Here is a 23,908-nt window from a genome sequence, read left to right as displayed (position 1 = left end):
TCCTCACACCACTACCAACAACACGATGAGAGGATAATGCCAAACAGCAGCCATTCCAGAGGACATGTGGAAATCAGGAGTGGAAAAAGCCTGGACAAACAATCGACCGAGCCGGCCGACACACCAGGCGGCAAAACTTGCGTGGGCCTCACCAGAGTGAGAGGGACCGGCCCGCCGCAAGGGAAACACCAGGGGGTGGGTGCAGGGTGTTTCTCTCAAGTGCCAAGGGGGCCAGGCCAACCACGCCCACATGTTCTGGGCTTGCCCCAGACTTGCTGGGTTCTGGGCAGCCTTCTTTGAACAATGTCCAAGGTGGTGGGGACGAGGGAGCCATGCCCAAGAGTGGCAGTTTTCAGGGTATCAGAACAGCCAGATCTCTTCAGGGGGAGGAGGGTGGACGCCCTTGCCTTTGCCTCTCGAATCGCCCACCAGAGAATCCTGCTCAGCTGGCGGTCAGCAGCACCACCCAATGCTGCAGACTGGCTGTCCGACCTATCGGAATTTCTACAAATTCGCCATCCAAGGGTTGGAGGAGGGATTCCACAAAGTGTGGGAGCCATTCACTCGGTTGTTCCAAGACCTGTTCGTAGCCAACAGCCAATAAGCCAAAGAACAGGAGAGGGTAGTCATGATACAGCAAGGAGGGGGAGGGGGCGGGGAAACATGGAACCCAGCCATGCCCAAAAAATAACACTAGGCATGACAGCACACCAGTGTACTACAAGAACAGAAGGCTAGACAACTCGGGGGAGGGGGCAGGGGGAAACAGCCAGAAATCAAAAAAAACTACTGGAAAAAAAAAAAAACAGGAAACTGTAACCACTATTGTAAATAATGCAAGACGAATTATTGGAATAAGTCTTACAACACCAGGTTAAAGCCCAACAGGTTTGTTTCGAATCACTAGCTTTCGGAGCGCAGCTCCTTCCTCAGGTGATTCACCCGAGGAAGGAGCAGCGCTCCGAAAGCGAGTGATTCGAAACAAACCTGTTAGCCTTTAACCTGGTGTTGTAAGACTTCTTACTGTGCTCATCCCAGTCCAATGCCGGCATCTCCACATCGTAAATTATAGAAACAGACCAGTGTAAATAGTTTACTTCCATCCTTTTGTTTCCTAATGTGGGTCCGCGCATATCCTGGTTTTGTATACTACAAAAATCTCAATTAAAATATTTCTGAAAAAACAGGGCAGCAGCAGCATTACCCAGCCAGGCTAAGGTAGACAATCCGTACTTCACCCTCCCTACACCGAGTGCAACACCAAACTTGTTATCAGCCTAAACAGAGATCAGCTGAAAGTCACACACACGGAGTGGTGGTGCCGTTGTGGTATTGTCACTGGACTAATAATCCAGAGGAACAGCATAATACTCTGGGGCGACGGATTCGAATCCCACCATGGTATTAAATCTGAAATTAAAATTCGAGGGATTGTCGTGTTATGTGCTCTAGGATAACACAGGCTGCAACTGGATGCAGCTTTAACTAAAAGATACTCCAGACCTTGAAGTTAGTTCAATCGGATTTATTGAACCAGTCGCACAGTTCTCTATGAGTTCAACTCTCTGCTAACCCAAGTGTGGTTACTCTGTCTGACTGAACCAGACTACCTCTTAGCCACGTGCTGGAGGTCTGATACTGTAAATACACTCGCTCTGTAGATGTTCATCAGTGGAAAGAGGCGGAGTGTGCCTTTTATAGTGAGATACCACCCCCAAGTCTGCCTGCTCATTGGTCATGTCCTGTTCTCTGTGTTCATTAGCTGCCTGTATATTATCTGCACGTCTGCATATCATGACAAGGATGATCGTAAAAACATAAGTCAATTGTCCTTTAGGGAAGGAAATCTGCTGTGCTGTGTGCGCCTCCAGATGACACAGCAATGCAATTGATGCTTAATTTCTGAAATGGCCTAGCCAGCCCGTCAGTTGAAGGGCAATTAGCTATGTGCAACAAATGAAGTTTTGCTAACAGCACCCATATCCCCATTAAAAAAGAAAAGAAAACAGCCAAAGGAAGCAAATTCAAAAACCATCCATCACGTACCAGCGACTTAACTGTGAAATTGCTGACTGGTAGCTTTGCATCATGGATCAATGTCTCAATAAAACTAGGCCACAACTGTTGAGATATGTTACATCTCGGGTGCTTAATGAAGAACAGCCAGAACTAGTTCCCATGTGTGATTCGGAACAGCGGCAGTGTCTGCATTCACACTTCTGTTCGCATTAGAAATTATTTGAACAGGAAATTAAAACAAAGGCATTTGTAAATTTAAAAAACGCGTGAATGGATTTTCGTTTCACCAGTAAAAACATCAATTCCAAGTACGGTAGGTACTTAAGTTGAAGGGAAAATTGGAGATAATTAACAAGCACAAAGGACGGTGTTCATGCAACCATTGAAGAAGCTGTGAGAGCGATTGTGTTGCAACCTGTACTGCAGAAATATTTTCATCTCTTCCCTCAGGGAGTAACACTCAGTATTTAAATAGTTGTACTTTTACAGCACACAAGGGAATTAGAATAATTAAATCTCGCTGCATAAATTCTGATGAGCAATGCTAGCCATTGAGGTCGACATTCATCTATTTTTGTAGATATGCAAATTCTGTTTGCATGCCTTTCTTCCAAACTGTAATTTAACAGCCAACATTTCACAAACATTTCAGCCGCAGAGGGGATAGCAAGCACTCTTTTTACTGCCAAACTTCACTCTTATCTGCAATTTCTTGGAACATTGACATTTTGTTTTGTTTCATTGTTGCCAAGGAAACTTGTGGCAATCAGGTTGAACCTGGAAGGAGGAAGATCTGGGAACAAAGCACAGAAGCGCCAGCTCGCACCAGTACAGACATGACGAGGCAAGTTCCACATCGGAAATTACTGATGGAGCCTTCACCCTCCAGCAATACAGGCAAAACCACTTAGCACCAACATTAAGCCTGGTGTGCAAATAAAGGCACTTCTGTCCAACTCGTCCTCATTGTCGTGTGCTTCCTACATCTGAGCAGAGAAAATCACTCCCGTTATGGGTTCATAAAAAGGCCACTCTACGATGCAAAGGAATAAAGATCACCAATTCTTTCTGGACCGCTGTTCTACCTAAACCTTTTTCTTTAAAAAAACTTACATCTTTGACGGGTAGTAAGTCTAAATCTAACCCCTCGGATATGGGACACGGTCACAGAAAGGCCAAAGTGGTGATCTAAAGACCCTCCTCAACAGGTGACGACGGGGTTTGTGGAGTTGAGTCCAACACCAAGTTCTAACTGCATTAACACAGACTCTTCAGCATCAACCAAGTGAAAGTGGGGCAAATACCACTGCCTTTACAGTATGAACATACACCAAGAGTTTATTTTTTAAAAAGAATTGATGCAAGAGACCCATCAAACCTGCTCCACCATTCAATAGATCATGGCTAATTGTCCCGGCCCCACTCTACTTTCCCACCCCCATTCCACTTCCTCGGCGATCCAAGATTTTTCGAACTCAGCCTTGAATATAGTCAAAGACTCAGCATCCACTACTGTCCGAAGACCAATGATCCGCAGAAGAGATTGCTCCTCAGCTCCATCTTCAGTGGTAGACCCTCATTTTGGAACTGTGCCTCCTGGTTTTAGATCTCCTCCCCATGGCAGAAAACATCCATTTAGCATCTACAACATCAAGCTCCCTCAGAAACGTTTAAGCTTCAAAGATAGTGGACTTTCCGTTTTTGTTTTGTTAAATTCACGGGATGTGGGCTTCACCGGCTCGGACAGCATTTATTGCCCATCCCCAATTTCCCTTGAAAGGTGGTGAGGTGTTGCCTTCTTGAACCATTGTAGTCCATGTGGTGGAAATGCACCCACTGTGCTATTAAAGTACGGAGTTCCAGGACTTTGACCCAGCGGCAGTGAAGGAACAGCGATATATTTCCAAGTCCATAAGGCATAGGAGCAGAAGTAAGGCCATTCGGCCCATCGAGTCCACTCTACCATTCAATCATGGCAGATTTCAACTCCATTTACCCGCTCTCTCTCCATAGCCCTTAATTCCTCGAGAAATCAAGAATTTATCAACTTCTGTCTTAAACACACTCAACGTCCCGGCCTCCACCGCCCTCTGTGGCAATGAATTCCACAGACCCACCACTCTCTGGCTGAAGAAATTTCTCCTCATCTCTGTTCTAAAGTGACTCCCTTTTATTCCAAGGCTGTGCCCCCGGGTCCTAGTCTCCCCTGCTAATGGAAACAACTTCCCTATGTCCATCCTATCTAAGCCATTTATTATCTTATCAGGATGGAGAGTGGCTTGGAGGGTAACTGCCAGGTGCTGGTATTGCCATACATCTGCTGCTCTTGTCCTTCCATGTGGTAGCAGTTGGGGATTTGGAAGGTGCTGCCTACTGAGGCTTTTTGAGTTCCTACAGTGCATCTTGTAAATGGTGCGCATGCTGCCGGTGGTGGAGGGAATGAATATTTGTGGAAGGGGTAGCAATCAATCAGGGCTGCTTTGTCCCGAAATGGTGCTGAGCTTCAAGCTGCACTCATCCAGGCAAGTGGAGTGTATCCCATCACACTCCTCATTCTGTCTTATCGATCTTGGACTGGGTTTGAGGAGTCAGGAAGAGAGTTACTCGCTGCAAGATTCCCAACCTCTAACCTGTTCTTGTAACAACAGTATTAATATGGCTAGTCCAGTTCAGTTTCTTGACAATGGTAACACTCTGGATGTTGAAAGTGGGGGAGTCAGCGTGGTAATGCTATTGAATGTCAAGGGGCAATGGTTAACACTTCTCGTGTTGGCGATGGTCATTTGTGCCACAAGAGTGCCGAACAATGTTATTTGCCACTCGTCAGCCCAAGCCTGGGCATTTTGCAGATCTTGCTGCATTTTTACATGATCTGCTTCAGCATCTGAGTCACTGCAAATGTTGCTGAACATTATGCATGTGCTGCCAGAGAACATCCCACTTCAGACCTTCTGCTGGAATGAAGGACATTGATGAAGCAGCTGAAGATGGTTTGGGCCTGGGATACTACCCGGAGCAACTCGTGCAGTGATGTCCTGGAGCGGAGAGGATTGACCTCCCAACACAACAACCATCTTTGCTTCATGCCAAGTATGACTACAACTAGTGGAGAATTTTCCCCAATTCGTATCGACTCCCAGGCTTTCCTTAATGCCACACTCGGTCAAGTGATGCCTTGATGTCAGGGGCTGTCACTCTCACCTCACCTCTGGAGTTTAGCTCTTTTGTCCATGTTTGAACGAAGGCTGGAAAGGAGGTCAGGAGCTGAGTGACCCTGGCTGAACCCAAATCGAGTACCAGTGAGCAGGTTATTGCGGAGTAAGAGCCGCATGATAGCACTATTGGTGACCCCTTCCATCGCGTTACTGATGATCAAGAGCAAACTGATGGGGCAGTAATTGGCTGGGTTGGATGCGTCCTGCTGTGTCTCTACAGGACATACCTGGGTAATTTTATACATTGCTGGGGAGATACTGGTGCTGCAATTGAACTGGAACAGCTTGGCTAGTGGCATGGCAAGTTCTGGAGCACTAGTCATCTGTTCAATTACCAAAATATCGTCAGGGGTAATTGCCTTTGCAGTTTGCGGTTTCATTTAGCTGTTTCTTGATATAATGTGGAGCAAATTGAATTTGCTGAAGACTGGCATTGGTGATGCTGGGAACCTCTGGACGAGGCCGACAGAGATCATCCACTTGTCGCTGATATGCTGGGTTCCCCCATCATGGAGGATGGGGATATTTGTGCAGCTTCCTCCTCCAGCGAGTTGTTTTAATTATCCACCACCATTCTCGACTGGATGTGGCAGGACTGCAGATCACAGATCTGATCAGTGTGGAATTGCTTAGCTCGGTCTATTGCATGCTGCTTACACAGTTTAGTATTGTATCTTCACCGGGTTGACACCTCATTTGTAAGTATGTTGCTTTTGGCATACCTATTATGTTGGTGCCTGGGATATATTCCGCGAGTATGACTATGTCAAGCTGTTGCTAGACTCTTCTGTGAGACAACTCTCCCAATTTCGCATGGCAGATTTCCTTCTGTAAAGGCTATTAGTGAACCAGATGGGTTATGATAATTGACAGTAGTTCCATGATTTAATTCCAGATTTTTATGGATTGAAGTCAGTGGGATTCAACCTGTGGCCCCCCGAGAACTGCCCTCAGTCACTGGATTACTAGTGACAATAGCACAGTAACACCGCCTCCCCGTCTAAATTCCAAGGAGTACAGTAGGCCCAACCTACTCAGCATTCGCCAAGTAAACCTTCCCCGAATTGGATCCAAAGTATATCAAGCATCAAGTAAGACAACCAAAACTGTACACAAACTCTAAATGCGATCTCACCAATGCGATCTCACCAATGCTCTAGAGTTGTAGCAAGACTTTGCAACTTCTATATTGCATAAAAGTCCAACATTCTATTTGCCTTACTAATTATTTGCATGCTGATATTGTTATCCATGTACATGGACACGCAGATTCCTCGGTATCGCCTCCAGTTAAATAATAATCTAATTTGCTACTCTTCCTGCCAGATTTTTGCCCACTCACTTAACCTACCTACTAGTCGAGGGTCTTTAATGAACACCCAGCAGTGTAAAATGTTATACTTCAATACTGACTCCCTCCTCCAACATTAGTTTTAAATATTAGATCATTGTTCAACAGGACTCTGTCCGGCAATTGTTTCCCATGATTATTACGAAGTTGAGACCATTTGCCTGATAGACAGAACCTTCATCTGACAATCTTCACAGAATCAAACATCTTAAGATTTGGTGGAAAGAGTTCACAAATTTAGGGAGGACGTGGGGAGTCCACACCAAGTAAAATAAGAAAACCGCCAAGTAAAAGAAGACAAATAAACAACGTTTTATTTCCACAAACAATATATACACTACCCGGCAGACTCCTACTGGGTTCCGCTCTTTTTTTAAAAAATATTTTTATTGAGGCAAGCATCAAACACAACCATGAAAAAAAAGCAAGCAAACAAGAATGCAAATAACCAAAGAGAATAAATATCCAACACCCCACCGTCCCGTCGCGCCTCCTGATCTCCACCTCCCCTACCACCTTTTTAACTCCACCCACCAACATCATAACAATTTTTAAAGTAGGTCGATGAACGGTTGCCATCTCCGGGCAAACCCCTCCACAGACCCTCTCAAGGCGAACTTTATCCTCTCCAGTCTGAGGAACTCTGCTAGGTCACTGACTCAAACCCCCATTTTCGGCGGCCCCGAGTCCCGCCATCCCAATAAAATCCATCTCTGGGCTACCAGGGAGGCAAATCAAGATGTCGGCCTCTCTCGCCCCCTGGACTCCCGGATCTTGACACTCCAAAGATTGCCATTTCTGGACTCATGACCACCTTCACCCTCAAGTCCTCTGACATTACGTCAGCAAACCCCCACCTGAATCCCCCCAGCTACGGATAGGCCCAAAACATGTGGACATGATTCGCTGGCCCACCCGTGCACCGCCCACACCTATCCTCCATCCCTTCACTCTCATCCTGGCCACAGTCATGTGTGCCCTGTGGACCCACCTTGAACTGGATAAGGATAAGCCTCGCACAAAAGGACGTGTCCACCCTCCTCAGAGCCACCTTTCATAGCCCAGCCTTCAACAACCTCCCCAGCTCTTCTTCCTACTTCCGCTTCACTATCCCTATCAGGGCTCCCTCCCAATCCATTAGCTCCTTCTGAATTTGACACTCTGCCCTCACCACCCCTGTAGCCCCAGGGGGCGGCAGGTGGCGAAAAGGTCAGCACCTGCTTCCTAACAAAATCCCTCACCTGTAAATACCGAAACCCATTCCCGCTGGCCAGCTCAAATTCCTCCACCAACCCCTCCAAGCTCAGAAAACTGCCCCCGACGAATAGGTCCCCAAACCACTCAATCCCCACCCGTCGTCACCCCCAAAACCACACATCCAGCCCCCTGGAGCAAACCTACTGTTTTCCTCTCTGGCCGACCTTTTATAGGTTAATTGAGATCTCCTGAGCTCGTACTCCGTAAAAGGCACGGGGAAGGCCAGCATTCCCACTCCATTGGTTCAGTCTGGGATATTACAATCATCATCTCCAAACGATGAGAATGTTGAATGATCCTGCCTTCAATCCTGCTAAACTGGATTTTGCACAATTTCTATTTTTACATAGTTATATGACCAAACATGGATTTAAAAAGTGTGAAGCAGTTTGTGTGTTCCCACAGTAACCAAAGAGATGTTATCCACAGAACCAAGTATACATTCACAGTGTGTCGGCTCCATTCTAAAAGGAAGAGTCAGGGTGAGAAGGAGGACTAATGGTTTTAATGGGATGAGGATATGAAAGGCAGAGGTGAAGGTGTGGTCAAGCAGATTGGTAGCTGCAGAACTGCTATGGTGAATGGAGGACATAAGGCAAGACAATTTCAGTTTGAAGTGAATGTAGGGAGATCACTCGAGGAGCAGACAGAATGATGCGGGGCTGGGTGGTGAAAAGGGGACATAGGTGCGGCGCAATACGGTCGTGCCCATGGTTAACACAATGAGACAAGTGACGCCATGCGAGATGGTAAAGTTGAAGGAATGTAGATTGGGAGGTTTATGGGGATTTGGGGGGGGGGGGGGGGGAGAGAAAACAAGATTAAGAGTAGATAAGAGGTCAGTGAATTCTGAAGCAATATTGTATGATGAATTCAGATAGAGTTTGAAATGACCAAGAATGAGAAATTGGGCTAAGATAGGAAAGCAGCAAAGATAAAGGAATATTTTTATTTTATCTGGCCATGAAAGAATACCAATAAGGGACAAATGGCGTTCTTGTTCAACCTCTGATGCACCTTCAAATATTAATACAAAGTAGACAACATGTCACATCAGTGGGTCAATTTACAAACAAGGTGGCATTTATCTGTCAACATTTCCTACTCCTCAGCCTCGGTGAAAGTACTCAACGTTTCCCTCAACAATATCCCCGGAGCTTTCATGTATTAAAGCTGTTTCTGGCCTTTTATCTCCCTCCTTTCACAGATTTCAAAAGGCTTGTCCAGCTCAATAGGCATGAAGTGGCTTTTCAAAACACGTAGACAGACAAGCAAGTAAAGCATTTATTGTTTAGTCACTGGAGAAAACAAGTCACATTTAGTATTTTCCTCTCCTATCTATCTAAACGCTTCCACTCACACCCTCCCTTCCAACAACTTGAGAATATGCTTTGCTTAGTAACTCTTTTTATAAGTCCTCAAAGGAATCATAGAATTGTGTAATTTACAGTGCAGAAGGTGGCCATTCGGCCCATCGAGTCTGTACCGGCCCTTGGAAAGAGTATCCTATTTAGCTCATGCCCCCACCCCATCCCCCTAACGCAGTAACCCCACCTAACCTTTCAGACACAAAGGGCAATTTAGTGTGGCCTATCCACCTAACCTGCACAACTTTGGACTGTGGGAGGAAACTTAGGCACCCGGAGGAAACCCACGCAGACACAGGGAGAAAGTGCAAACTCCACACAGCCAGTCACCCTAGGCTGGAATTAAACCTGGGTCCCTGGAGCTGTGAAGCAGCAGTGCTAACCACTGTGCCGTTTTACATAGATATATAGAGGTACCGAATATATAAACAAGGATGTTGAACATTGGATTGACCACAAGTTAAGCAGCATTGCGTCCAGTCCTGTTCCATTCGCAGCCAAATGGAAACCATGAAGTAAACATGTACTATAATGGCAGAAATGAGGTTAGAACGTGAGAAAAGGAAGGGTCTTTTATTTACAGTGGAAGGGAGAAAACCAAGGCAGAAGGGGACAAAGCAGACATTTTCAAAATTACAAAAGACTTTGAAAGCAAAAACAATGAACAACTGTTTCTGCTGTTTAGCAAATAGCAAGGACACAAACTCAGGATTAGCATTAAAACGAATGAAGTTGGAAATTAGCATTAAGTGTACTCAAAGGATGATTGGAATGCAGAATTATTTAAATCAGAAGTGGCTATTGAGGCCAAAAAGGTAACCAGATTTAGAATGGAACTGGGAAGAATTCAAGAAAGGAATGTAATACGATTTGGGGACAAAGCTGGTTAATGGGATTTTTCTGGGGAAAAGCAACCAATTCCTAGCTAGAGTAGCCAATATTTATAGTAATTAGTCATCCATATGATTGCAAGGGAGTCAGAGAAGATCACAGATTGTTCCCCTAATTTTAGGCGCCAATTGATTTTTTTTTGCCTCTTCCAGGAGATTGCATGGCTGTGAGGGTCTTGACGAGGAGGGGAATGGAGTTCATTAGGAGCGGGAAGGAGTGTCGGGGACGATGGTGCTGCTATTGGAATACAAGGAGAAATGGAGTCTTTTCCTACCGGTCATTCGCGTACGTTCATAACAACTGAGCATGGACTCATGGGCCAAAAGGCTTCCTGTGCCCTCATGATTCCACAACCCCATGACGCAGGGCCCAATGGTCAAGTAACCACATTATGCACTGCAATTTGCAAGTGATGCACAAAATTAAGATCCCTTATTAAATTCATTCAGCAATTTGTGGGAATAGTTGGCATGGTTCAGTAAGGCAGCGAAAACTCTCGGAATTCTCCACACTGATAAGAGCACAAAGATAAATATCACCCAGCTCATCGAATGTCAATACAGTTTCGTCATCACGGCATCCAATCGTGTCAGTAGTGAGTTGGCAGCACTGTTGCTGCAGCATCAGAAACACGGTGGTTCAAATATTGACCCTACGGCTTCAGCACGCACCCTATTCCAGCTCAGTATTGAGGCAGTGCAACAGTGTCTCTGCTCAATGTGAAATGACAAACTGAGCCTTTACCCACGTAAAGACAAGTGACCCCGTGGCTCTATTTAAGGAAGTGCAGGGCGTTATCTGGCCAAAAATATTTCATCTTTTATGAACAGCAGCAAAACACAGCTGGTCATTCGTTGAAGGAACAAACCATGAGAGACTGCTGGGATTTTTTTTTTCATGCCAGGATGAGTTACTTGGAGGAATAACACGAACATTAAATTCCAAAAACAGTATTATGCACAAGTACACAACCACTGCCAATCTGTAACTGCATGAACATCACTTAATGGCTGACAGAATCTCACTGGTTGAACTTTAGTGTTGAACAGAGGATAGCATTTATTGATTTCTGTACCATGTCCAGAAGGTGGGTTTTTTTTTTTAAAACCCCTGAGCATATGAAAAAGAAATCTCCCTTTTCCAAGTAATCTCTCTCGGTGTGGCAATGGCACATCAGAAATAAATTTAAATTCAACCAAGCTCAAAAACATGTGTGCAGTAGTTACTCAAATTCTAATTGTTAATCTAAATGCATTACACTAACTTGTTGCCTCAGAATTTTGTGGATGAAAAATAACTTCCAGGCTCCTGCTATTTTTTTTTTTTAAAGTTTCCCGTCAAGAAATTGGGCACTTTTAAAAGTGGTATGATTTATGGAAACTTTTTCAGAAAGCATTTCTTTGAGTGCCAGATTGGGTACAAGTCTCTGTTCATGCTCTGCAATTTGAGAGAGTGTGTGTGTGTAGGTGAATAGTGCCCACTAAAATCTGGACTTTGCACATCCAGAATTAAATTGCTCTCCCAGTGCCGGCTGTGCCTTCTGCTACAAGGCCCCAAGCCTCTCCACCTCTTTAACCTTCCTTCCCTCAAACATTATTTAAAGCTTTGCTCTTTGGCTACATTTTTTGTCATCTGTCCTACCATCACCTCATGTGGCTCATCTTCAAATTTGGTTGGTAGCACTCTTATGAAGTGATTTTGCCAGAGGTGCTGTATAAATTATTGTTGCTTCATTTAAGTATCAGTGTTGCAGGATCTGGACATAATAAAAAGTGTACACGTTTGGAACATTTAAAATATATAATTGCTTCATAATATAGCACAGGGTGCCCGCTAAACAACAATGTGTGTTCTTGCTTAATCAAGTTTTCTAATTAGCATTGACAAAACAATTAATAAACAGAATTATTTACTCAGCTGACCAATGATTGGTATTATTTGTTTCGGATCCCATTAGTCACTACTTGCCTTTCTGACAATCATTGTTTTGTTAAGTAACGACTGCTTTTGCAACTGTTTTTTTTTTTTAAATCCTTTTGGGGAATTTGATGTTTGATACTCCACCATCCATTTGAAACCTGCAGTATCAGCAAACACTCGCAGGTTAGGTATGAAAATAGAAAATGCTGGATAAACGCAGTATGTCTGTGGAGAGAGAAAAGTGGCTGGGAAGGGCCACCCACGGCATCATTTATTTTCCCGCCTCTCGCCTGTACCTAATGAGGTTACCGATTATTGCCAAGTTAATGTCAGATTTGTAATTGGACTCTGAGAACTAACTGAGACTGCCCAAATTCATTTCATATGGGATCCTCACACCCAACCAGAGTGTTCATTCACTCCTTTAATCTCAGCAGAGTTTTGAATCTAGGTCCCATTGGTTTAGGCCCTCACCCCAATGGCTGAAACAGCCAATTAATATTTACTTACTGATTTTTAAAGGCAGGAGTTTGGGCTCTGGAAATACCTTCTATTGCTGGTTACATTTTAAAAGATTTGCTAGCAGGTCATATTATTCTGCTGGCAGTTTCATTATTACAAGGATCTGTGACATTTTACTCATTTGAAAAGGTAACTCAGTTATCAATTTACATTGATGTCTCTGGAGGAAAGTACAGAATTAATAATGCTCGAAAAATTAATAATTCAGAATCACGTGACAAACAGGATGTCACATTATAACAAACAGGTCTTTATTCCTTCTTCCTGGATTGTGATTCAGTTTCTGGTCCTATCGATATCGGAATCTCCTCATGACTACTGGTAAATCACACATCTATACTCACTAAACCCCTCATCCATTCGCACTGTTCGAAATTCTTCGGTACTAAACGCTGACAAGTATGAAACCAGTTTTAACAGTGCTCTGGAGACAGTTTCCCTCAAATCTGCAAAGCTTCCAATTACAAACCAGCCTTGTGCAAAACTGCCCGGTTGCAAAAGTGTCTTGCAAAATATTTAATCTGGAGGTAGACATGAAATTAAACCCCCTGTTCGAGCTCTTTTATAATCTGGAGGTAGGCATGAAATTAAACCTCCTGTTCGAGTTATTTTATTCGATCCTTTAGTGACTGAAGCATGTACAATATTAAGCGATAGAGCAACTCATTATTATTTGCTTTTACTGATAATTAATCTTTGTGTTGCAGATATAACAGCTGGATTGCTCTAAAGTCCTCAGGTTTTTTTCTGCCTGGAAAACCTGCTTAAGAAATACCACCCCTTCCATTATGCAATATATAGGCTATTTTTTGCAATAACTCTGTTTTTTTTTAATGGAATGTTTCCCCAAGTTCGTAACTTTGAGAAATTTATTGCAAGCATATATGTGGAAACGGCAGAGTTAAGAATTTAAGCATGCAAAATCACATCACATGGTGTAATGATATGCACTGTGGTAGCACTTATTAGGTAATGTTCAAAGACAAACTTGGAGGAAAAATTCCTGGCTACACGAGCTGTCGTTGAGCACACTTGGAACAAACGTGGGGGTTGGGGGGGGGGGGGGGGGGGGGGGGGGAGGGGGAGGGAAAGAGAAGAGAGGCCTCGGGGTGAGGGGGTGGGAAAAGAGATTTGTATCACTTCGTCCCATGCAAACCAAGTGGTATGACTGGTCACATCGCGGCTTCTACAAAATAAAGCAGGATGCAAAACGAGGGTTAACAAAAGGCAGCGCAGGTGTCCAAGCAACGAAACACTGCTAATATTAACAGTTAAAACTGTGTGTGTGTGCGTGTGCGTGTGCGTGTGCGGATATCATGCCACCTCCCCAATTTCTCATTTTTAAAATATATCTTTTCAGGCAAATGTTCAATACAATCAAGAACACAAAATGTTTATACAGAAGAATTACAAAATTAAGTTATGGCATTCTAGCATTTACGACCGATCTCCAGACTGTAAACGCTGAAGGTTGAGGTAAAAAAGACCATTTTCCTTTCACCGCAATGTTATTTTTATCCACCCCTCTTTGACACACTGGCACAATGGCATATTGAAAGTAAGATTGCACATTCATCCTGCAATTCTTCATTCTTGTCAACTGATTTCACACACTATTTTTACCCTCGAACTTTATAAGGAATTTGTGACGGATCTGGCACTACATCTGTTGGGGGCGTTTAATGAAGGGCTGGAGAAGGGGGAGCTGCTGGAGACCATGACGCGGGCAGTAATCACGCTAATCCCGAAAAAGGCGAAGCACCAGGTGGAATGTGGGTCGTACAGGCCCATATCACTATTGAACACGGATGTGAAAGTATTGGCTAAGTTGTTGGCGGGGAGAGTGGAGGATTGTGACCCGGGGGTGGTTGCACAAGATCAAACAGGCTTCATGAAGGGCAGGCAGCTCGCAAGTAATATAAGACAGCTATTGAATGTAGAGATGAATCCGTCAGGGGCTCTGGTACTGGAGGTGGTGGCGTCCATGGACGTGGAGAAGGCACTTGATCGGGAGGAGTGGCGGTACGGAGGTTTTGGGAAGGTTTGGGCTGAGATTTGTGGCATGGGAACAGTTGCTGTATGTGACACCAAAGGCGAGTGCAAGTTGCTGTATGTGACACCAAAGGCGAGTGCAAGGACGAATAATATGAGTTCGCGGAGCTTTGACTTACACAGGGGTAGGAGGCAGGGGTGCTGCTGTCGCCATTATTGTTTGCGCTGGCCATAAAGCCATTGGCGATGGCTCTCAGGGGGTCAGCGGAGTGACAGAGGCTTATGAAGGGAGTGGAAGCATCGCTGTATGCCGTTGACCTATTGCTGTATGTTTCAGATCCGCTGGAGAGCATGGGAAGGATTATGGGCCTGCTGGGAGGTTTGGTGGGTTCTCGGGTAATAAACTGAATGTACCGGGGGTAGCGGCTTGGTTGGGTGACCTGTACGACTTCCTGCGGTTGAAGAATAAAAAATATGATCCCCCCCCCCCCCCCCGCCCGCCACAGTGCCCCCTGCCCCAATTGAAGCTCCCCTTGCCCACGGATCGGCCCTCCCCCGACTGTGGAGTCGCTGGACTGAGTCCGCAGCCGCCGCGCTCAGTTCATGACGGTGAGACCATGAGAGTCCCACACCGTCGGGAACTCGGCCAGTCGGGGATGGAGCATCACGGGGCGGGCCTCAGGCAATGGCCTGAGGCCGTGGAGCGGTGCACTCCACGAGTACGCAGCTTTTCAGGGGACGTAGAATCCGCCCCCCACAACCAAAGCCGCCCCCGATTTCGGCGTTAAAGCGGATTCTCTGCCTTGTCGCCGAACGTGATTTTACCGTTGGGGGAATCGGAGAATCTCTCAACTCGGAAGCAAAAAATCTCCAGAAATCATTTATTTAGTTCTTCAAATCATGCCTTGTTAAAATTTACAACCAGAATTTAAACTACAGAAAAATTAACTTTTTTTCAACTCCTTGTAGAGCTGCCTTACTGGGTCGGCCTGACAGCAGTGAAGTCTCTCTTTGCAGGGTACCTGCATGTGCTCTCATAATTTATTTATTTATTTGATGGTGCAATTCTGCCTGGTCACTAGTGAACAGCGCTACCACTTGTCAGGTCTAGGTTTTAACCAGGTCCTGCTATACGCTGACATGAGACTTTAGTTTAAATTACACTTGTGAGTCTATTTATGTTTCTTCACTATTTTTGATACACTGCATACCCTTTTGCACAGCTGGCAAGAGCCGGACATGAAATGAGCCAGAGTGGATTCTGGTGCAGGTGTACTTCAGAATATTACCCAATTAGTACCAATTTGGTAACCTTATTCAAATAAGCTATTCAGATTGGCAATATAGACTAGTCCAGTAAAATATTTTTTTTTTTTTTTTTTTTTTAAATTCTTGAAAAAAATTTTTAGAGTACCCAATTCATTTTTTCCAATTAAGGGACAATTTAACGTGGCCGATCCACCTAGCCTGCACATCTTTGGATTGTGAGGGCGAAACCCACGCAAACACGGGGAGAATGTGCAAACTCTACACGGACAGTGACCCAGAGCCGGGATCAAACTGGGACCTCGACGCCGTGAGGCAGCAGTGCTAACCACTGTGCCACCGTGCTGGCAGTAAAATATTTCTTAATAAAATAAGCAAAATACTGTGAATCTGAAAAGAACAGAGGATGCTGGAAAAGCTCAGCAGGTCTGGCAATAACGTGGAGTCATTTTGGCTCTTTGTCGGAAAGAAAGAGAATTTCTTAATGTTGCGAAATACTTTTTTTTAAGAAACAGATCCCTCTCCATCTCCATAAGTTTATAAAAAGGCTCCCGAATAAGCATCTGCCCTTCAACAAAAAAGTGCTCCTGCATATAAATAATTCAAGAGCCACAAATTTACAAGCAAGTTGTCTCAGGAAAATGCGGAGAGATGCAATGACTGAAATGCAAATCAGCAGTTAATTCTGTGTCAGCAACATGTTGGCTACAATGACCTTATACAAAAGGCCATCGGACCCCTCAGTCAACTCAGCAAACCAGAGGAGCAATACAAATTTTCCTTCAACTTGAAATAAATAGGTCCATATCCCACCAGGATGAATAGTTACTAGAGAGAGATTTCCATTCACATGCTGCAGCGGCGACTTTCAAGATGTCAAAACCCACATGTAGAATAATTTATTCTCAAAAGTCAAACATCTAGCCAATCGTTTAAGGACTGGACACATTGTAAACAGCTGTAAGTGTAGTGAGGCACCTCAGAGTATCACATATTGAAAAAAATTGACTGTATTGCTCTTTATGTAATGTCAAATTTGAACTGTTATGGAATGTACTTTTAGAAATTTTATGAAAAGCATATTTTTCAAATAAGTACAGAACGAGAAGGGAAAGAAATGCACCGTTTCTTGTGAAGTGGTGAAGTGATCATTATCAGATAAATTTACATCTCAAAATAAATAAGTGCAGGCTTAATTTATCACAAGCCAACTTTTGAAACCAAAGTTTGCAAAATAGCAAAGCTAAATAGGAAGCCAGACGAGTAGTCATTTGGAACATACTCATTCTGCTTTACTGATAGTTTAACTTCTGTGTGATTGTACGAGGTTAGATTATGTTTGTTTTTAAAAAGCAGCCTGGATCACCATTCTCATACACCGTCTGATGACGCCTACTTCGGAAGTGAACGAATTGCTGGATACGCAAATGATTTGCACCGTGTACACTGGTATTGACTGCTGCTCAAACTGCTTGCTGACAAACTCAGTTGATGCTGATAAAACAGTACTGACGGATAGCAGGTGCCTGTGGAAGTGCACCCCAATCAATGCCTTCTACGAAATGAGAGATGAAAGATAAAAAGAATCCTGCCTCTGAGTGAAAAAAACCCACAGACATGGGCAGCATAGTGGAGCAGTGGTTAGCATTGCTGCCTCACGGCACCGAGGTCCCAGGTTCGATCCCGGCTCTGGGTCACTGTCCGTGTGGAGTTTGCACATTCTACCTGCCCCACAACCCAAAGATGTGCAGGCTAGCTGGATTGGCCACGCTAAATTGCCCATTAGTTGGAAAAAATGAATTGGGTACTCTTATAAATTTTTTTTTTTTTTTTTTTTAAACCCACAGTTAATTCAAGGCAAAACCTCCCAATAGAAATAACTATACCCTGAAACGAACTCTACACACATGCCTTTTGAATAATACACCTACAAAGGCTGTAATTTCACAATGTCGATTATCAATTGACCCAGTATAAGGCACAAGGAGTTAAGCAATTCACATATTTTAGCCTCAAAAATTCAAGATCAATATATGTCCCTATTTTAACTGTTCAAACTTAATGCAGCATCACCACTGAAGGGGTGGGAAGCAAGCTCAATTCCTGCAACCAGCAAACATATTTTGCTTCAAAATTATATTAGTCGCTCTGAAGGTATTAGTTTTACTTCCTATTGTAGGGTGTTCAGTTCTCAATTATTCATTTTCTCTTTCAACCCCTAGGTGAAAAAATACTGATAAGAACACCAGACAATTCATTGCTGGCATACCTACAAGAGTGCACCATATGGCCCTTCGGTCTGTCGTCCAATAAGATAATGGAAAAATGTCCACCTCCACTCCCATTTTCCTGCCTTGTCCCAAATCACGGTGTTTTTTTTTAAGTGTGCATAGCTCCGATTCAGCCTTGAATATATGACTGAGTCACCTCAGGAGGATAGAGAGTTTCAAAGATTCACAACCCTCTGGATGAAGATATTTCTTCTCATCCCAAATGGTCCTGAGACAAAACACCAGAGTTCTGGACTCGCCATACAGAGGAAGCATCCCATCAACATCGACCCTGTCAAGTCCTCTAAGAATTGTACACCTTTCAATGAGATCATCCTCAAGGCCTATTCTACTCGATCGTTTCTCATCAGTTGACCCTCTTATCCCAGAAATCAATTTAGTAAACCTTCATGGCACCTCCTCTCTGGCAGATATACCCTTTCGGAAGGAACAAGTCTAAAGCTATGAACAGCGCTTCTGATGTGAGTTGTTGTGTCTGACAAATCTGTTGGAGTTCTTTGAGGAGCTAACAAGCAAGTTAGACAAAGGAGAACCAGTGGACGTGATTTATTTAGATTTCCAGAAGGCCTTTGACAAGGTGCCGCATTGGAGACTGTTAAGTTAAGAGCTCATGGTGTTCAGGGTAAGATCCTGGCATGGATCGAGGATTGGCTGACTGGCACAAGGCAGAGAGTGGGGATAAAGGGATCTTTTTCAGGATGGCAACCAGTGACTAGTGGTGTGCCTCAGGGGTCTGTGCTGGGACCACAACATTTTACAATATACATTACTGATCTGGAAGAAGGTACTGAAGGCACTGTTGCTAAGTTTGCAGATGATACAAAGATCTGTAGAGGGACAGGTAGTATTGAGGAAGCAAGGGGGTTGCAGAAGGACTTGGACAAGCAAGTGGCAAATTAAATACAATGCGGAAAAGTGTACGGTTATGCACTTTGGAAGGAGGAATTTAGGCATTGACTATTTTCTAAATGGGGAAATGCTTCGGAAAGCAGAAGCACAAAGGGTCTTGGGAGTCCTTATTCACAATTCTCTTAAGGTTAATGTGCAGGTTCAGTCAGCAGTTAAGAAGGCAAATGCAATGTTAGCATTCATGTCAAGAGGACTAGAATACAAGACCAGGCATGTACGTCTGAGGCTGTATGAGGCTCTGGTCAGACCCCATTTGGAGTATTGTGAGCAGTTTTGGGCCCCATATCTAAGGAAGGTTGTGTTGGCCTTGGAAAGGGTCCAGAGGAGGTTCACAAGAATGATCCCTGGAATGAAGAACTTGTCGTACGAGGAACATTTGTGGACTCTGGTTCTGTACTCGTTGGAGTTTAGAAGGATGAGAGGGGATCTTATTGAAATTTACAAGATACTGCAAGGCCTGGATGGAGTGGACGTGGAGAGGATGTTTCCACTTGTGGGAAAAACTAGAACCAGAAGACACCATCTCAGACTAAAGGGACGATCCTTTAAAACAGAGATGAGGAGGAATTTCTTCAGCCAGAGGGTGGTGAATCTGTGGAACTCTTTGCCGCAGAAGGCTGTGGATGCCAATTCACGGAGTGTCTTTAAGACAGAGATAGATAGGTTCTTGATTAATAAGGGGATCAGGGGTTATGGGGAGAAGGCAGGAGAATGGGGTGAGAAAATATCAGCCATGATTGAATGGCGGAGCAGACTCGATGGGCCGAGTGGCCTAATTCTGCTCCTATGTCTTATGGTCCTCAATACCCTATACAATTACAAGACTTACTCGTTTACTCTAACCCCCTTGTGATAAAGATCAACATACAAGTTGTCTTCCAAATGCTTCCTGTACCTGCATCTCAACTCCCATTGGATTATGTACATCCAAATCCCTCTGCACACCAACATTAATTTGTCTCTCACCTTTTCAAGAATACCCTTCCTCCCAAAGTGGATAATTTCTCATTGCCTCACTCTGCTGTATGTTGACCATCTACTGAACTTCCCTTTATCTCTTTTCAGCTTCTGTGCATCTTAGGTCACAGTTTAATTTCCCAAGAAGCCTTGTATAATCAGAATATTGGACACTCTACACTCAGTCCCCTGCTCCAAGCCATGGTGTCAATAGTAAATAATTGGGTCTAAGTACAGGTCGTTTGGGCACTCCACCTTGCAATCTACCAACTCAAAAATGACCTGTTTATTCCGATTCACCGTGTTCTGTCCATTAACTCGTCCACAATCTGAGGTAATACATCAGGTCCAAAGGGTTTCTCTAGTGGTTGCCCATGTCACATTTATTTACATCAAATTAAACACCTTTAGTCTTAATAACTGTTTATGCTTGTAGTCATCTACATACGTTTTATAATCCCAGTAGATTGGAATACCCAAGTGTGATTAAAAGGTGTGTGCAAAACACTACGGAACATCAGCATCTTTGCTCTTTTGTCACTACATTACCACGGGATGGCATTTACGTGCTTGTGTATTAGGAATGCTGAATGCAAAGTACATAACAAGTAAATTATGCTTCGGCGGTATTTGTTTAAGTCAATTTTCCATGGTCTAATTAAATAGATATCACTGTGTGGTGAGATAGAGATATATTCTCGCCACAGAGCAAACCCTGCACAGCACTGTCATATCCGTTATGTTTCTTGCCAATCTGACCTAGGTAGAAATTATTAAATTACACAGCTTTAGTTGCACAAAAGCCTCTTAGCTCATCCACAAAACATCTGACCCAGCCCAACAGTATGTTAGTCACAATATGGAGTTGTGCAAGTCTCAACATCATTTGCAATTGATATTGCATTGAAACATCAAATTATTTAAGTGATTGAACAGCGTCAATGCTGGGAGGTTGCTTCCCCTGGATGCAGAATCTCCAACATGGGGTCACCGTCTCAGAAGGAGTCAGTGGTCATTTTGGGGTTGTGAATCTTTGGAATTCTCTGCCCCAGAGAGACGGATGCTCATTCCTGGTGTATAGTCAAGACAAATTGATAGTTGTGTTTTGTACACCGAGGGATATGGATATATTGCAGGAAAGTAGAGTTGAGATGAAAGGTCAGGCTTGATCCAGGCAGAAAGCCAGGATGGGGCCAAGGGCCTACACCTAGTCTACTTCTTGGGTGTCACCCATAATCAGACTCTTTGTTGACTCATCTGAAAGGGAAGAAAACTGTATGGGAAGCAATCCCTTCCCACACTATCCCTGCACTCCTCACCTCACTGTGCTCCATTGGCATGACCATCTTACCTTCATGATCAGCTACAGAAAATATAAACAAAAATATTAAAAGGTGCCAATGTTTGTCCATAAAGTTCTATGCGTTTTCAGGCTCTACATTGTTCCTGATACTCCCACCCACATGTTCAATCCTTTACTACTTCATCTCTTTCTTTCTCAGTTTGACTAATACCGAATTGGTTTCCTCGTCATTGAAAAAAAAAAATGAAGAAGTTTGGCCTATATTATTCTTCCAACGCAGATACAACTCAATTGCTTTCTAGTTAAAAAAAAAAATCACCCATTGCACTCTGAAAAATCAACAAATTCTAGTACTTTGACTGCTCCCCCTCGGTTTCTTTGGAGTCACATCTATGAGACGCTTATTATGTGCAGCAATGAAACTATTCTGCTGAAAACGGCCACATCGTTTTAAAATAATTTGCAGTTTAAAAAAAAATTAAAACACCCTTCCTCGTTCGCATCATTCAATCTTCCCTTAAAAAGGAAAGCATTTCGGACCGGACAGATCAAATTCAACTTAAATATTAATTCCAAAAGCTGAATTTATGTAGAGTTTTTTTGATCATGGTTGACTCCCTGGTTCCAGCATGTACACTTTTCACAGATTAGAACCCACAATATACAAGGTTTCAAATTTGAAAAGTAAAAACGGGAAAAAGAAAGGCATTAATTGTTCTCGAATGAATCTTCCCAGCAATGGTCATTTTTCTGGTGATCGCGGGGAGCCAGGATTAGGGTCATCCCCGCTTAAAATGACCATTAGACTGGACAGGTAGAAAGATGAGACAATAGGTCTGCCCTCTCTGGCTGTGGATGGAGTGTCACACTCCAGCACAGGGAAGAAAACTGCCTCAGCAACACCACTGGAGGGGAGGGGGAGGTCGCAAGATGCAGCAAAGCAACAAAAACAGGTGTATCCATTTCACCCAAATGTTGCCGAAATATAATCACGCGTCCCGCAAAAAAAAAACAGCATTAGCGAAAAAAAAAAAGCCGGAGGGGCGTTTCTCATTAGAACACCATCTACCATTCTCGAGAAATGAACTGCGAATGTTTATTTTTAGAGAAAAAAACAAACCACATTAGGTCGTTCCTGAATGGGGAGGAAAAAGAATGAACTGCACGTTAAGCTTGTCATCGGAATGAAGGGCGTTCATAATACTCCCGTTCAATTAAAAAAAAGTGCAGGCAGGTCTTAACGATTCATTTTCAGGGAGGTGCTGGGGCCGGTTGGTTAATAACACTGAAATGACCACGTTCTCCAGTACAATGGGCGTGTGAGCTGATGCCTATGTTACTTTTACATTCGCTGGAGCCAGGCGTGCGGTTCATACATATACACACACAATTACAGAGAAGAGGGAAAAAACGCTCACCGAGGTCCTTTGAGCTCGTTGTGTGCAACTGATTAATAACTTAAGAAAAAGATACAACGTAAATTACTGCCCAGCTGAAATGCGGTAACACAAGTGCTCGATTTCTATTGGCAAAGAGCTTATTTTGCTTGAATAAAGAGAAGCCAACTTTTGTTGCACCAGCAATTTTTAAAACACTATTCTCTCCCCACCCAAAAAAAAAAATCACAGTCCCCAAGGTGGTGGTGGGGTGGGGGACACCGTATTTTCAAATAGCCATTAGAACCGGGGTTGTCATTAAAGTCCAGAGTTCCTTCCAACCAGAGAGGCTCAGGTCTAGCCTTCTGCATCTCTGATGCCATGCACACACACACACTCCGCATCACCTCGTCACATTATCTGCAAGGAGAAAGCACTGTAGTAAAAGGCAACCTTTGTATTACTGACAGTGTCACATTACAGCGGAGTACTAATGGCATGTCCCTTTTACAATCAAACGCAGCATAATTGCTGTACCCTTTGTGAATAAACAACCTTTGGATTGGGGTTATATAGAGAGAGGATAAATCAAGGGTCCAGGTATGTCACGCAGAGTAGGCACAATTCCAATGCAATGCAGCCCGTGCAATAATGTTTCTCTACCTTTCTTTTCCCACCCTTTTATTTTGGTAGACCAGGAGCAGTGCCGCTGGAACTCACCGATCCCTCTGCTGTCACCGCACTCTGTCATTCCACTGAATATCCCGTCTCGGGCACCTTTCGCATTCCGCCGAGCAAAATAAAAAATGAAACTGCTCCTCGGCTAGTCTCTATATTATTTCCTGGGCAAAAGTGAGCGCCTGCAACAATCGCTCGCAGTCTCTGTTGCTTGCCGGTGCTACCAACGCAATGGTGCTCTGCGATCCATTGCTCAACATGGCAGGGTTGAGTGTGTATCTCTCTCCCTCTCTCTCGCAGACACTTGACACTAGCTCCAGCTGGCGCGTCTCCCCTCCCCTCCCCTCCCGCAACTTGACAACAGGAAGTGCAGGTAGATTGGCTGATTGACAGCCTCGCCCCACCAATAGCACGGGCCTGGCCCCTGGATTGGCTCCTCCGTTCCCCGATCATTGACAAGAGGCGGGATTCCACCCAAAACCTTTGAGCCAGGCTCTGCCCCAGCTGCATCCTGGGGAGTGTAGTTTAGCAAGGAATTATAAACTGAACAATTAAAAGCACTGTTGCTTCACAACTCCAGGGTCAATTCCCGGC

At 44.1% G+C, this 23,908-nt stretch overlaps 1 protein-coding gene across 5 annotated transcripts in view; it reads right to left on the bottom strand.

The window, feature by feature from the left end:
* Positions 1-23,642, bottom strand: part of LOC140399187 (ras-specific guanine nucleotide-releasing factor RalGPS1-like) — an 839,817-nt gene extending 816,175 nt beyond the window's left edge. For 4 of the 5 annotated variants that reach the window (XM_072488520.1, XM_072488522.1, XM_072488523.1 and 1 more), the window contains exon 1: positions 23,357-23,642. The gene's annotated coding sequence lies outside the window, so the exon portion shown is untranslated. Of the gene's footprint in view, positions 1-23,299 lie in introns of all 5 variants that reach the window. The other variant, XM_072488521.1, reaches the window with a different exon arrangement.
* Between the last annotated feature and the right edge of the window lie 266 nt (positions 23,643-23,908).

The sequence above is a fragment of the Scyliorhinus torazame genome, chromosome 22 (genome assembly GCF_047496885.1).
Source record: "Scyliorhinus torazame isolate Kashiwa2021f chromosome 22, sScyTor2.1, whole genome shotgun sequence".
Classification (NCBI taxonomy): Eukaryota; Metazoa; Chordata; class Chondrichthyes; order Carcharhiniformes; family Scyliorhinidae; genus Scyliorhinus; species Scyliorhinus torazame.
Note: the sequence above shows the minus strand (reverse complement) of the source record. Positions and strands in the feature narration are given on the sequence as shown.